Raw genomic sequence first — 14,631 nt, 5'->3', positions numbered from 1 at the left:
CATGGCTCCCCCAGGGGAGGGACATGTTGGTCTCCGGTTAAAATCCCAAGTACATCCCTAACATTAAGGTTGAGGTAAGTGATTTTTTCATCTAGCTGAGCAATCTTTAGAAAGCCAGGAGCTCAGAGGTAGAATGAAGAAATCTGTGAGAGCATTGGGTTCAGAGTTAAGAGGGTTGTTTTGTTTTCTGAATGACAAAAGAACTATTTAACAAAATACACGTAGGCAGTATTCAGGGGCAGCCACGGATTCATGGTCCAGGGTAGTTGCCTTAATAAAAGACAAAGAAATAAAAATACTCTGCTTTCCAGGGAAGAATGAAACTAACTTTGATCATAGACTGGGGATAGAATTAGAGAGAACTAACAAAAAAATTCACATGAGGATTTGGAGCTGGGGAAAGCATCAGTTGCTTTGATGATGAAGCATGAAACACTGAAATAGCCATGGAGACAGCTATGCTTATGTAGAGGTCGAGTTTGTGGGTCCAGGGTCAACCCTCACCCCACCACCCTCACTCCCCCAGGTCTCTACACATGGGTTGATGTGTACAATGGATTTTTTCCCCCTGAAATCCACAGGGAGAGGTCTGTACATGGATACAAGAAAGGCAGGAGGGGGAAAGGATAATGTGAGATGACATAATATCTGTCTCTACTTTGGACTATTTTGAGCACCTCGGAAGGGTGGGTATCAGTCCACTTTTTTGAGAGAGATTTTGTGTTTTTGAGCATAAGTGGGGCCTTTTTTCCTCCCTTCCCCCTAACTTGGCTGTGTCATGCCCTATTGCACCCAAGAGCTGCAAGGAAACAGCGTGCCTGTGGAGAGTAAGTTGGCGGCAGCAGGCAGGCCAATACCCTCATATTGAGACATGGTCAACCTTGCTGCTGCTTCCAATAATCGGCAGAAGCAATCCCACAAACCATCTAGAGTTTCTAGAAGCTCATGAGAACATTTATGTCTGAGCCCAAGTGACCGTTTCTCCAAAATTCTGAGAAATAGCAGGTGAAGATTTTGAGGAGGGGGCAGATAGAACTTGCACTAAGAAGAAGGGGCTAACAATCTAGAAAATTCCAATATCAATGTATAAAATGAACCCTTAGACACCAAAAGGAGAGGAGGCCCTGGCTGAGATCCACATGCACTTCCTTTCCACCCTCTCGTTCTCTCTTTTCGCTACCTCAACTACCCTTCTGCAGCATATTCCCCACTTAGCCAGGTTCTAGATGTTTCTATGACCCACTGCTCTGAGCAGGATGGGCTGCACTAGCCACTCCTGGACTCCTGCAACTCTCTCTGCTTTGACAGCTGAGATCATCTGCTTTCCTCCCACTTACTTACAACAGGCTTCCCAGCTCCTGCCCAAATCTTCCAGCTCTTTCTCTGGACAACCCCAAAATGTCCCACAAGATCATTCACAGCTTTTTAATTAGATATTTTGGCAAAAACTCTGTTTGTGTAAGATGACACTTCTCTGTGGAGGAATTTCATCCTTGGTAAAGACTTGAGAAGGTCCTTTATTTTAGCTATAGCCATTGACTGTGGTTATATTTTCTTCTAAATCATTTTACTGCATTTAATTTTGTCAAATGTTATTTCAGCTGTTGCCATCAGAAATAATTAGATCTCTGTGAGATTAATTCCTTCGTCGTCCAGCTGCTGCCAGGAATTATGTCAATCATTTGTGCTTATGATGTCATGGTTTGTTTCCATGGTAACAAATATGCAGTCACAAGTGCCTCATTATCATTTCATTAGAGTGATGACATATTTATAGTATTCAGGAACAGCATATTGCCTTTTTAAATAATGTGTTCCTATGGCACACAAAAATACCCTTCTTCCTGAATGTACATTTTATCCCTGTCTTTTGCCTCATTTCCTATATATATACTGCACACTGTTTGCTTGTTTAGGAAGAAACTAAATAAAAGATTGCTTAAAAGAAGTAAGACAACATAAAAGCATTAAAACTAGTCAATCCAAGGGAGAAGAAACATTTACAATATGAAATTCAAAGGACTATCAAATTATTATTTAAAAAAATTAAGCTGTTTAAAGCTTCCTACCTACCAGGATTTACCAACATATTTATTGAAAATATTAACTCAAAACTTGAGAGAATCAAATAATATTTTAAGTAATTTAGAGTAGTCACTCCTCATATTATAGCACTACTAATTATGAACCTGTAAAGAGACACTTGAAATGTTGGCACTCTAATGACTTAACACAAGTATAAAATTGTATTTCATTGAAGACGCAAGGACCGATAAACAATATCAAGTGACACATTTCAGATTGTTCTGTGAATGTGGTCTTTCTTCTTGCCACCGCTATCCCCTTGCCTTTTCATAAATCCTATTCAGAAGTGAAACATTTATTCGGTTCAGGGAGATTCTCTCTGGAGGGGAAATAATTTTATCAGTAAGACTCCCTGGTGATGAGGCTGACTGGGGACTGCTGTTAATCAGCCTTTTTGACGTGGTACCTTGAATAGCCCTTCCCATGATGCTCCATGATTCCACCTTAATCCTTTCCCTTTGAACTCACCATGACTCATACGTGTCTTTTTGTCCCTTTGTGTGTCTGAAGTTATCCCATTATTAACTTTAATTGGAAAGGTGCCTTTTGTTCCCCTAGTGGAGTCATACACTAACCACTGAACTCCCTAGGCTAAATTTCAGGGGTAGGAAACACTTAATTTTTTTTAATAATTGAGGGGGATAAATAATGGTAACTCAGATAACTTCATAGTGATTAATAGGAAGTTACTGAAAAGGAGCATATATTTGTATACATTTTACTTTGTAAAAGTGTTTCCATTCAAAAGCTCTTCTGAAAAGAAGAGAAAAAGAGAGCAGGCTGGGGAAGTGGGTTCCACAGGAATGTTTGCATAAGGGTTCAAGGAGCTTCCTGGCAGACAAACGAACACGGAGAAAGGGGGTGTAAACAGGAGCAAGGTTTCCTCATCAGTGAGGAGGAGTGATTAGAGCATGGATGGATCTCCCCTGGGGGGAGCCTATGAGTGACAACAGAAAGGACTGTGTCCATTGAGTGTCTAGAAGACTTTGGACTTTGGTAGCACACAGTTCATAAGTTCAGGGAGACAGACTCAGCCACTATGGTCTTGCATTCTTTGGAGCTCTCGCCAGCCCCCCTGGGTGTACAGACACCAGTACCCTGGAGAGAAACATGAGTCACCAAAACTCAAACACCCGCAAGCATCACCAAGAGCTGTGACACCTTTGTCAAGCATCCAAAGTCTAGTGCCCGTGGTGGACATAAGCTTATTCACAGGGCTCAGAGACTCAAACAGCCGATCTCAAAAAAAACAGGAAGTAAACGGTGACTTCAGTGTGATAGCTTAGAGGATGCATTTGTGGGTACACCAACAGTATTATCAAAACTATAAAAATAAAAGGCTGGGGTCTTTGAGGATTATGTTAAAATCCTACAATAGCAGTAGATGAGAGCCACAGAAATGCACTACTCTGCCCTATTCTTTTGGCCCCTATTTAACTACCAGAGTCTTGTGTTCTAAAAAAAAAAAACATGGCTGATCACTATACAGGAAGCAAACTGTTGGACTAGTACCCAGATCACACACACACACACACACACACACACACACACACACACACACACACCAAGAAAGTCTATGCTTAGATTTGTTCCCTGCATTATCCCAGAGATTACAGTGTTCATAATAAAATCAACAAATCAAATCATATTGACATGTTGAGCTTCAAGACTAAAAACAAGGTTCATCTATTTATTTTTGTTCTTTTCAAAGGTACTTTTAGTCTGATTTGGGGATTTGTTAATCTTACAAAGGATAGAAGGGAGCAAGTCTCTTTCAAGCCAAGAGGAGAAATGGGTCACTCGAAAGAGAGGGCCAAATAGACTCACCACATTTTTTAAAATCTTACTAAAATGACAATAAATCCTTTCATTGCTCTGTATGTAAATATACTTCTCTGTGAGGAAATGTCTGCTGGAGGGAGCAGGACATATAAATTCTAGCCCCAGATTTGCCTCCTTTGGGACCGTTGGCTAAGTTACCTGGTTTCTCTAAACTTTAGCCCCCGTTGTATGCAAAATTACATTAATAACATTTGTCTCACCTCCTTCAGAGATGTATGGACAGCAATGATTCATGCAAAAAATGCTTTGTAAACAGTAAGGCATGTAGCAAAGATAAGATACAGCAATCTCAATCTCATTCCATCTGGCTTCCACCTCCACATGCCTTCTGAGAACTTTGTCATCCGAAATTTTCATGCCTCTCCCTCCCACTCTTGCTCCATCTCTGATATGGTCTTCAGAGGAGTGACGGATCCTCTGAGACTTATGTGATGAAGCAATCTAGTTTACAGACTTCAAATGGGATTGACTTAATATGTGACCACATCAACAAATAATGCAGCTGCTACCCCACCTCTTCTGCAGAGTTCCCTTTCCTGGCATAGTTAAGAAGCTTAGATGTGGAAAGGGATAATTATCTCCTGATTCATTTTATCTGTGTTGTTCTCTTGAAAATTCTTTTCATCCAGTCCCTTTTTTTCTCCTTTCTCTGCACTCCCAGGGCTCTCTTCCTAATTTTCATTCAGCATTTTTCCTAAGGCTCCTAAGACAGCCTTGTAAGAATGAAAGGATGTGCAGTTTGGGGTCAGAGAGACCTGAACTCAAACTCTACCTCTATTACTTACTAGCTGTGTGACCAAGAGGAAATTATTCACCCCTCTTTAGCTTTGACTCCTTCTCTATTAACTGTGATAACAATACCTACCATATAGAGTCAAATATAATGTATATCTCCTTATATAGTAATATAATATTATAATGGTATATATAATAAATACCTCCTGCACTTTAATTCATCAAAATTTAGTAAACATCTATCAAGAACCAGACCTTACTCACACTTGGAAATGTGGTAACAAATGACAACTATAATAGGCATTAAATACTAGTATCCACTTCTCTATTACTTCTCCCTTTTTATTACTAATAAAGGCTTCCAAAACCAAGGCTTGGGCTGTCAAGTTCTCATGGGATAATGGAATCTCCCTAAAGCCAAGCCCTTACAACACTACAAAATCTTAGGCATCAAAAAGGAGACAAATCAACTTACCCATCCTTACTCCTTTGCCTGTACTTACATAAGATCAAGACTACTACAAATATTTCTTTTATGAAAATAGGGAAATAAATATCCTAGACCATGTGAACTAGTTTCTGAAGCCCATGCTGGAGAGGAGATTCAGGCAGGAACAGACTGCAGAAACCAGGAAAGAGAATGTTTTAATCCATTCAGGCTACTGTAACAAAGTATCATAGACTGAGTGGTTTACAAAAGATAGAAATTTGTTTCCCATAGTTCCAGAGCCTGAGAAGTCCAAGATCAAGATATCAACAGATTAAGTGTCTTGTAGGGGCTTGCTTCATGTTCAAAAATGGCCATCTGTTCCTATGACCTTACATGACTGAAGAAGTGAGGGAGCTCTCTACCACCACTTTTAATAGAGCACTAATCCCATTCATGAGCCCACATCCTCATGACCTATATACCTCCCAGAGCCTCTACCTCCTAATACCATCAAATTGTGGCTTAGGATTTCAAAATGTGCATTTTGGGAGGATACAAACATTCAGTGCACAACAGGGAGATAAGAGTCTGTCAATGGTAGAATATAGACATGATCACCCACAAAAGAGTCCACCTTGAGTGGAGAAATAGGAAAAGTACTTTTGACCATTGTTGGTAAGGCACAGTCATGGCCACTAAAGCTCTGAAAGAAAGGTGCTTGCAGATGTCTCTGACCAGATGCAACAGTCTTAGAAAGGCACAGCTTCTGGGAGAGAAGATTTGGAAGATGTGGTAGCCAATGGAGACATGGTATTGAAGGATAAGAAAAAGGCAATTGCTTGAAAAGTAAAATCAAAGTGAAAACACACAAAATCTCCCATTCCTTCACCCCCCAAAACCAACATTTACTAAAGAAATATCATTTGACTGTACCAACAGATTTTTAGACCAAGGAACTTAATAAACCACCCAGTTCCCTCTTCCTTGCCTACTATAAACACCTATAATTGCTGACCCAAGAAAATGTATAAGAAATTTAACATGCATCCCAACAAGAATCAAATTTTATTATATAATTATTTGTTTAATGATCTATTTAATGATCATTAATAGAGGAATCTCTATTGATTTGAATCAAGTCAGAGATTCAAAAATCAGTGATGAAATGAACAACAACAACAACAAAAAAGCTCATAAAAATGAAAAACAAGAGTTGATCAAGCTCAGTAAAGGAAGTGAATTTTTTTAATCATCTCAGAAATGAACACTAAATTACAAGGTGCCTAAAGGAAAAGAAATCTGGGTAAAAATGTGATCCAGGACATTGATGAGGGGGACGGCTAAGAAAACACATAATGAGGTGTGTTTTTTTTAAAGATGAGAAAAAAAATTACAAAGGTAATCCAACATATATTTAATTTGAATATACTTAATGCTGCAATCCAAAACAACTTTCTAAAAATGAAAGAATTGAATCTTCACACTGAAAATGCCTAGAGCGTATTCATTGTTGTCAACTACAAAATGTATTATAGTAAATTATTTAAGCTTTATTTTTTATTAAACAAAATTTAGATTTTTATTAAAAACAATCTTCAAGCACAAAAGCCCACTCATTTACAAAAGGAAGAAATTAGGTGAATCTCAGACTTCTTGGCAGCCACACGTATGCAAAACAACAATACAGAAAATTTTTTGAAAAATTCAAGATAGAAGCATAAACTCAATGATCTTACATCCACTCAAGCTTTCCTTCAAGTGCCAAGGGTATGGAAAATCAGTTTTAATCTGAGAGAACTCAGAGAATACTGCATTCATAGGCCCTTCTTGGAAAATCTACTAAGGAATTTAAACCAAGAGATGACTGGAGAAATCAGGGAAAAGTCTGGCAGTAAGGACAAAATATATTGAATAGAGCTGAGAATAAAACAAAGATGGATGAAGAGTAGAAGATTTTTATATAAACACATGTTTTGAAAAAGTAGAAATAATTCAACTGAAAACTGGGAGAAGTACAGAGATGGAGGCATAGAAACAGTTTACTGACTGTGCTGCAAACAATAAAGTGAAAGTCGGAGAACTGAAAGACTGCCTTCCTAAAAACCTAAGGATGACCCTGCATACCAAGATAAGACCTTTTCGGAAGGAATAATTACTATTTGCCACTGATGTGTAATATTTTATTGTTGTATTCTATGCTAACAACAGGCAATATTGTATTATTTCTCAATTTTTATATTTCTGTTCACTTTATATTACTTTATTATTTTAAAAAATGCCTCCACTGCCTAAAACTGAGCCCCGTTTGAGGCCATAGAGATTATATACCATCCACCTGACCCTAGGAGTAATGGGTTAGATTCTGGAATCCTGGCAAATCAGTAGCCATGGAAATGACTCGGTCCAAAGGATCTGGAGCAGAAAAGCTAGTTCAGGCAGGTATCAATGATAGCTTCAGGAAATGAAAGAGGCTGAGCAGCTGTGTTCCTTAGCAATCTGTGATTTACTGCAAACTTAGTAGCATGACTCTACTCTGGTCAAGAGGAAAGACTTTGGAGAAAATGGAGAATATTATCCAGAGATAGATGCTACTTCAGTTCAGTTCAGTTCAGCTGCTCAGTTGTGTCCGACTCTTCGTGACCCCATGAATTGCAGCACGCCAAGCCTCCCTGTCCATCACCAATTCCCGGAGTTCACTCAAACTCACATCCATCGAGTCAGTGATGCCATCCAGCCATCTCATCCTCTGTTGTCACCTTCTCCTCCTGCCTCCAATCCCTCCCAGCATCAGGATCTTTTCCAATGAGTTAACTCTTTGTATGAGGTGGCCAAAGTATTGGAGTTTCAGCTTCAGCATCAGCCCTTCCAATGAACACTCAGGACTGATCTCCTTTAGGATGGACTGGTTGGATCTCCTTGCAGTCCAAGGGACTCTCAAGAGTCTTCTCCAACACCACAGCTCAAAAGCATCAATTCTTCGGTGCTCAGCTTTCTTCACAGTCCAACTCTCACATCCATACATGATGGATGTGAGATGCTACTTATACAATAGCAAATACTAACACTTGAAACAGTTTAACTCCCTCAAGTGCCTTTCTTTTCCTGGTACACCAATGTCATTCTCATAATCATTTTACTCTTCTCTGCTGAGTTCTTATGAAGTTCTTAAAGCCTGGAAGGACTCCAAACAGAAAGAAGTGATTTTCTCATGAAAATGACATCATGACCTCTATGACAGATCATAGGCTGAAAAGTTCAGGAGACATTCTGTTCCATGTGCTTGTACTTATAAGACAAGTTAGATTACCTTGCAAACCAAGTTCTAGACTTAAGGGATAATCCCTGACAGCTGACCATTTTGAGGATCACAGAAAGACTAGGTTAAAATTCCAGTCATTAATTGTATTCTTTGTCACTACAGCTAATGAATTGTATCAGGTGGCTTCTTAACTCTTATCACTGATGATTGACAATGATTGCTGTGTAAATGTGGTGGCATCAAACCCAGATACACCCCCTGCAGAGTTTATAAGGTCTTGTCTCTCCCTGAGGACATGTCTGTCATATCAGTCAGTGCCAATGGAATAGGTACTTAGAACAAGGCTCTAATTTTATTTGTGAGGAAACAACTCTGGAGCAGTAAGTTGTAGCCCAATAAGTAATAACAGTAAGTATTCCAAGAGCTCTAGCAGAACAGGTCAGTTAGGAATTTCCTTGAGATTAAGAAAATAATAAGAGGAAAGGATACTGCAGAGTTATATGTGGAATTGAGAAGGATCAAAACCTTAGTGAGAACTCAAGGAACCTCATCACAGCCAAGCACCTAGACCTTGTAAGGACTGAACCAGAATTCAGAGCAAAGTCCACCCAATATCCAGTTATGCTCTACTCATCAATCACAGGGTAATTAGTGTAGGAATTAACTGATCAACAGTATTGTGCTAATTCTCATTACTACAACTTGCTCATCAAAGATTCCATGGGGCAGCTGTCACATCAATGCTTCCAGGCTTCAGCACATGAAAAATGACAATAATGATGAAAAAGATGATAATAATAATACCTGTAATTTTTTGATCTTGTACCACAGACTACATAAGGTATTAAGTATTAGCCCTTTTCCCTGGTGGCTCAGGAAGATTCCTTGCAGAAGGGAATGGCTACCCACTCCAGTATTCTTGCCTGGAGAATTCCATGGACAAAAGAGCATGGCAGGCTACAGATCCATGAGATCGCAGGGTCGGACTCAACTGAGCGACTTCCACTTTCACTTACAGAAAGTGAAGGGCTTCCTAGGCAGTGCTTGTGAAAAAGAATCCAGCTGAAAATGCAGCGCCTGTAAGAGACACAGGTTAGATCTCTGGGTAGGGAAGATCCCCTCGAGGACAGCATGGAAACCCACTCCAGTATTCTTGCTGGAGAGTGGAAACCCACTCCAGTCCTGGGTATCCCATGGAGAGAGGAGACTGGCAAGCCACAGGATCACAAAGAGTCAGACACAACTGAAGTGATGTAACACACACAGAAAATAAAACCAAGATTTTAAGCTAGATGATTACCCAGGTGATGATGGACAGGGAGGCCTGGCATGCTGTGATTCATGGGGTTGCAAAGAGTCGGACACAACTGAGCGACTGAACTGAACTGGTGATTCCAAAGCTCATATTGTTTGTGCTATAACACCTTTAGATCATGAGACCCTTTCATGGACCCTTCCATGCCCTTCTGAACTGTGGAGCTCTGTGGAGCCTATATGATGAGTTATGCTTAAAGATTTACCTACGGCCACTGTCCTACACGGACGGGTAGGACTGAGCTGGCAGAGTCAGGGTTTAAGCCATTCAGTTCAGTTCAGTTCAGTCGCTCAGTCATGTCCGATTCTTTGTGATCCCATGGACTGCAGCATGCCAGGCTTTCCTGTCCAACACCAACTTCCAGAGCTTACTTAAACTCATGTCTATCAAGTTGGTGATGCCATCCAACCATCTCATCCTCTGTCGTCTCCTTCTCCTCCTACCTTCAATCTTTCCCAGCATCAGGGTCTTTTCCAATGAGTCAGTTCTTCACATCAGGCAGCCAAAGTATTGGAGTTTCAGCTTCAGCATCAGTCCTTCCAATGAACACCCAAGACTCATTTCCTTTAGGATGGACTGGTTGGATTCCCTTGCAGTCCAAGGGACTCTCAAGAGTCTTCTCCAACACAACAGTTCAAAAGCATCAATTCTTCGGTGCTCAGCTTTCTTGATAGTCGAACTCTCACATATCCAAGCCATTCAGATGCTTCCATTTCTTGGGGTGTCTAACATACTTGCTCAGAGGTTACTGATACCTCCCTCCCTACCTGCACTCAAGCCCAGTGCTCTGCTCCTTCTCAGTACTGATCCTACACCTACATGTTACAATTTCCAGACTTAGAAAAAATTTTACCTCAAAAGGCTTGAGTTCTTTAGGTCAATCTTAAATTGTATAACCTTTAGGGAACTATAAAATATCTTTGTTCTTTTGATTTCAATGTTTGCTGTTTCATTCCCTCTAGTATACAGTCAGGAAGCATATGTGGGACACCAGATTACTAGGATCAAAGTTTTTTTATTATTTATTAATATGAACAACTGAACTAGGGTTATGGAGAGATATATGTATACACACACACACACACACACACACACACACACACATATGTTTGTATTTTCTCCTTACTAGATTGTGTTCTTTTTTTTTTTTTTTTTCCAGATTTGGACTGTATTACTAAGGAAGACGTTCATAAGACATTTATGGAATAAGTCATATATCCCTAAACTTAAGGGGCTTACTAGTAAAAGTTTATTTCTTATTCACATCAGAGTCTGACATGGCTCTGGTAGCTTTCGACACTGCTTACATCCAGAGGGTGATTCAGCAGCTCAGGCTGGTTGTATTTTATAATTCCGCCATCTTAGAGTCTTCCACTCCCAGCTGCACAGCCAAGAAAGGGTGTGTTATATACACAGTTACTCAACTGCCTCAGATTGGATGTAGCACATTGCTTCCTTTCACATTCCCATTGGTTATAACACAGTCACTTGGTCCAACGTAACTGCAAGGAAGGTTGAGAAATGAAGCCCTGTATACTCGAGGGAACGCTGGATGCATGAGCTCCATGCCTGGCTCTGCCTTCAAATTGTATAGTCTCTGGCCCTTTAAATCCTAGATCCAATCTTGCTAATTCCACACATCCATTCACACAGGAATTTCTCAAGTCTCCACCTTCAAACTACTGAGAATATAATTCTTGCCCACCGCCTCTGCTGTGTTCATCATGGTCCCAGCCACCATCATGGATCCTGTTGATGACCGCAATAGGTTCTGTACTGGCTTTGTGGCTTCCACCCTTGCCCCATACACTCTGTCCTCAAAACCAACCAGAGTAATGTTAAATATGAGTCAAATCAGGGATACCCCATTTCACTCAGAGTCAACATCGCTTCAGGGTCGGCATCATTACCATGACCTACCAAGCTTTTCATAATCTGCCATCCCTTCATCTCTCCAACCTTATCACCTACACTTCTTCCCTTCATGCTCCTCTAGCAACCCAGTATGCTCCTGCCAGAAGGTTTTGCACTGGCTGTTCCTCCCATCCAAAATGCCTTACCCCTGGATATCAGCATAGCTAATTTCCTCTCCCCCTCCAATTCTTTGTCCAACTGTCACCCTCTCAATGGCAGCTCCCCTAGCACACTCTGCCCCCAACGCTGCTGCACTCCCCATTCCCATTTCCTCACTATACTTTTTCATGGTGTTTATCCTGTTCCAACATATTACATAACATATATTTATTTTGTCAACTGGCCCGTAGTAGTCACTGGAATAAGTACCATGAGCTTAGGGAATTTTGTTTGTTTGCTTCACAAGTCCCTGGAACAGCACCTGGCACATAGCAAGAACTCAATCAATATTATCAAATAAACAAGTGAATGAATCCTGGTATCCAACGGACCTAGTGATGCATCCCAGAATCTTCTTCAATATTTCTGCTAGAGGATGTGATGGAGGTAAATAAATCTCTTTGCCTGATATCCACGAATTCCCAAACTAAATATGTCAGTTAGAATTTTGCTATCACTTTCATAAAATTCACTAAAATTTCTAAAATTCTCACTAAAATTCACTAAAATATCATGAATTCACTAAAATTCATCAGTCATCCATGATTGTCACATTGCAGAAGTCATTTTGTAGGTTTCTGGAGTTTTCTTTTAATTTTTCTTAAGGTTTGTCTTTGCCTGACAGTAGAGCATAATTAGGTATTAAGACGTTCAAGGCCAAGATTATGGCTTTCAACTTAACTGGTACATAAAGGGACTTAATATCATTCATTGGACACTAGTGTTGATTTTTCTTTTTTTACATAAACATTTTAACAATTCTCTTAGCCTTTATTTCTAGGCAAATTCTCCTCAGCGTATAGACCAAGGCCAACTAATCATAAGAGGTAAGCTCAGGAAACTGGAATATTTTCTCACTCACCCAAGATCCCTTAAGGACAAGACTTGGAGAATAGCTCTAGCCATACTGGGCTGCCAGAACCTAATAAATGAGCCTCCTTTTATCTGGAAGAAAGTCTGGAAAACAGACCAAAAGTTTTCAAGACCATTTCTGTCTCTTTTCCCAAGAGGCTGGGTCGCTGGTGTCTGGACACAAGCTGAGCATTACAGTCATTGTTTTACATAAGGAGTCCCTTTGATCTGGTTTAAAAACACAAACAGAAGGGCCTTTGCCCATTCTGAATTTGACATGTGTCCTTTGATTCTGTAAATAATCAAATTTGAACACAGTGTTATAACCACAACTGCAAAGTGTGGAATGAAGCAAGTTTTTATTATATGAAGACAATTTGCATTTACTAAGCATTATTTTTCAACAATACATTCTTTTTTTCTGAGATTCTTAACATGTTCCTTCATCAGTACGATTTATTTCTTTTTCTTTTTTCATTCCCATAATTCTCAACAATAAAGGAAAATCTATTTAAAATAGTTCATTTTCCACAAAGAGACAAAAAAGAATATTTTCAAAAGAAACCAAAAAACCAAAGTTATTCAGATCAGTTCAATCTGTGTCTTCTGGACAACTTGACTATTGAGGGTGGAATGATCAGTTAAAAGGTTTTTCATGGAGTCCAGAGGTTAGCACTGTCTGGATATCATCAGGTATGTGAGACACTAGCCCAGGGAAAGAAAAGCATTGCTTCTGTAGGAAGTTAAGAAAGTGTTTACTTTCAACCTTCTCAGTAAAGGAAATGCAAGCTAGCGAACCTACTTTCTGGGGGCTTTTGGTCTCTGGATTTGTAAGCCCCAGGGCCCAAGAGAGGTTACAACCTTGAGCCCAAGCTCCCCAGAGCACCAAGGTCATTTCTAAACTTGCAGGGTGAAATGTATTTTAAGCCCTTCCCCAAAGGGAGTGGCAAAAGTTAGAAGCTGTTTCACTGTCAGGGTCAATTTAGGTTCGAAAGAGTGCAGGAGATGGGGGTCTTTGCCCAGGGGACTTCCTAGGAAAAACAGAATTGACCTATTTTTAAGGAGAATGAATTCCAGAACTCCTCCATCCTTGGGACCCACTCCACAACCACATCCGTTCTCTATTCTAATGGAGGAGAGAATTTTCTGCAAATCACTTCTGCTAATAACAATTGTCACCCTCTGTACAAGGAGCTGCCAGGGCCCCTGGCACCCTTAACCCACATCATTAACTCCAACCAGGCAAATACTCTCACTGCATTCCAATGCCAAGAGTTTAAATCTCAAACATAATTATGCATGGGGCCTTGGCTGATTCATGTGTCAATGTTAGCTCCTACTATTTCTATTTTGATATTAACCTTTAAAATGTTTATGCCTTTCTAAAGTGAATATTAGTCCAGAATAGTCATCTGACATAGCTTAGATGGAGACATTGCAGCTTTTTTTTAGCACCAGAAGTTCTGAAACATAAAGAATTAGGCTTCCCCATAAAGGGTACAAAGGGTGAACCATGAAAGTTCAGTAAATAAAGAACAGGACTTACATGTTTCACCACAAAAAGATAGATCATAATTACAGAAAATATGATCCCAAATAACACAATAAATGATTATTGATCAGAGAGAAAACCTAGAACCACATGGGCCTGCTACAAGTTAAATCATGCAGGAGACTTTATGAAGAGGTTCAGTTCAGTTCAGTTCAGTCGCTCAGTTGTGTCCAATTCTCTGAGACCCCATGAACTGCAGCAAGCCAGGCCTCCCTGTATATCACCAACTCCTGGAGTTTACCCAAATTCCTGTCCATCGAGTCAGTGATGCCATCCAGCCATCTCATTCTCTGTCGTCCCCTTCTCCTCCTGCCTTCAATCTCTCCCCAAATGAGGGTCTTTTCCAATGAGTCAGCTCTTCACACCAGGTGGCCAAAGTATTGGAGTTTCAGCTTCAACATTTGTCCTTCCAATAAACACTCAGGATTGATCTCCTTTGGGATGGACTGGTTGGATCTCCTTGCAGTCCAAGGGACTCTTAAAAGTCT

This window comes from Ovis aries, chromosome 4 (genome assembly GCF_016772045.2).
Source record: "Ovis aries strain OAR_USU_Benz2616 breed Rambouillet chromosome 4, ARS-UI_Ramb_v3.0, whole genome shotgun sequence".
Taxonomy (NCBI): Eukaryota; Metazoa; Chordata; class Mammalia; order Artiodactyla; family Bovidae; genus Ovis; species Ovis aries.
This window is presented reverse-complemented; position numbering follows the sequence as displayed.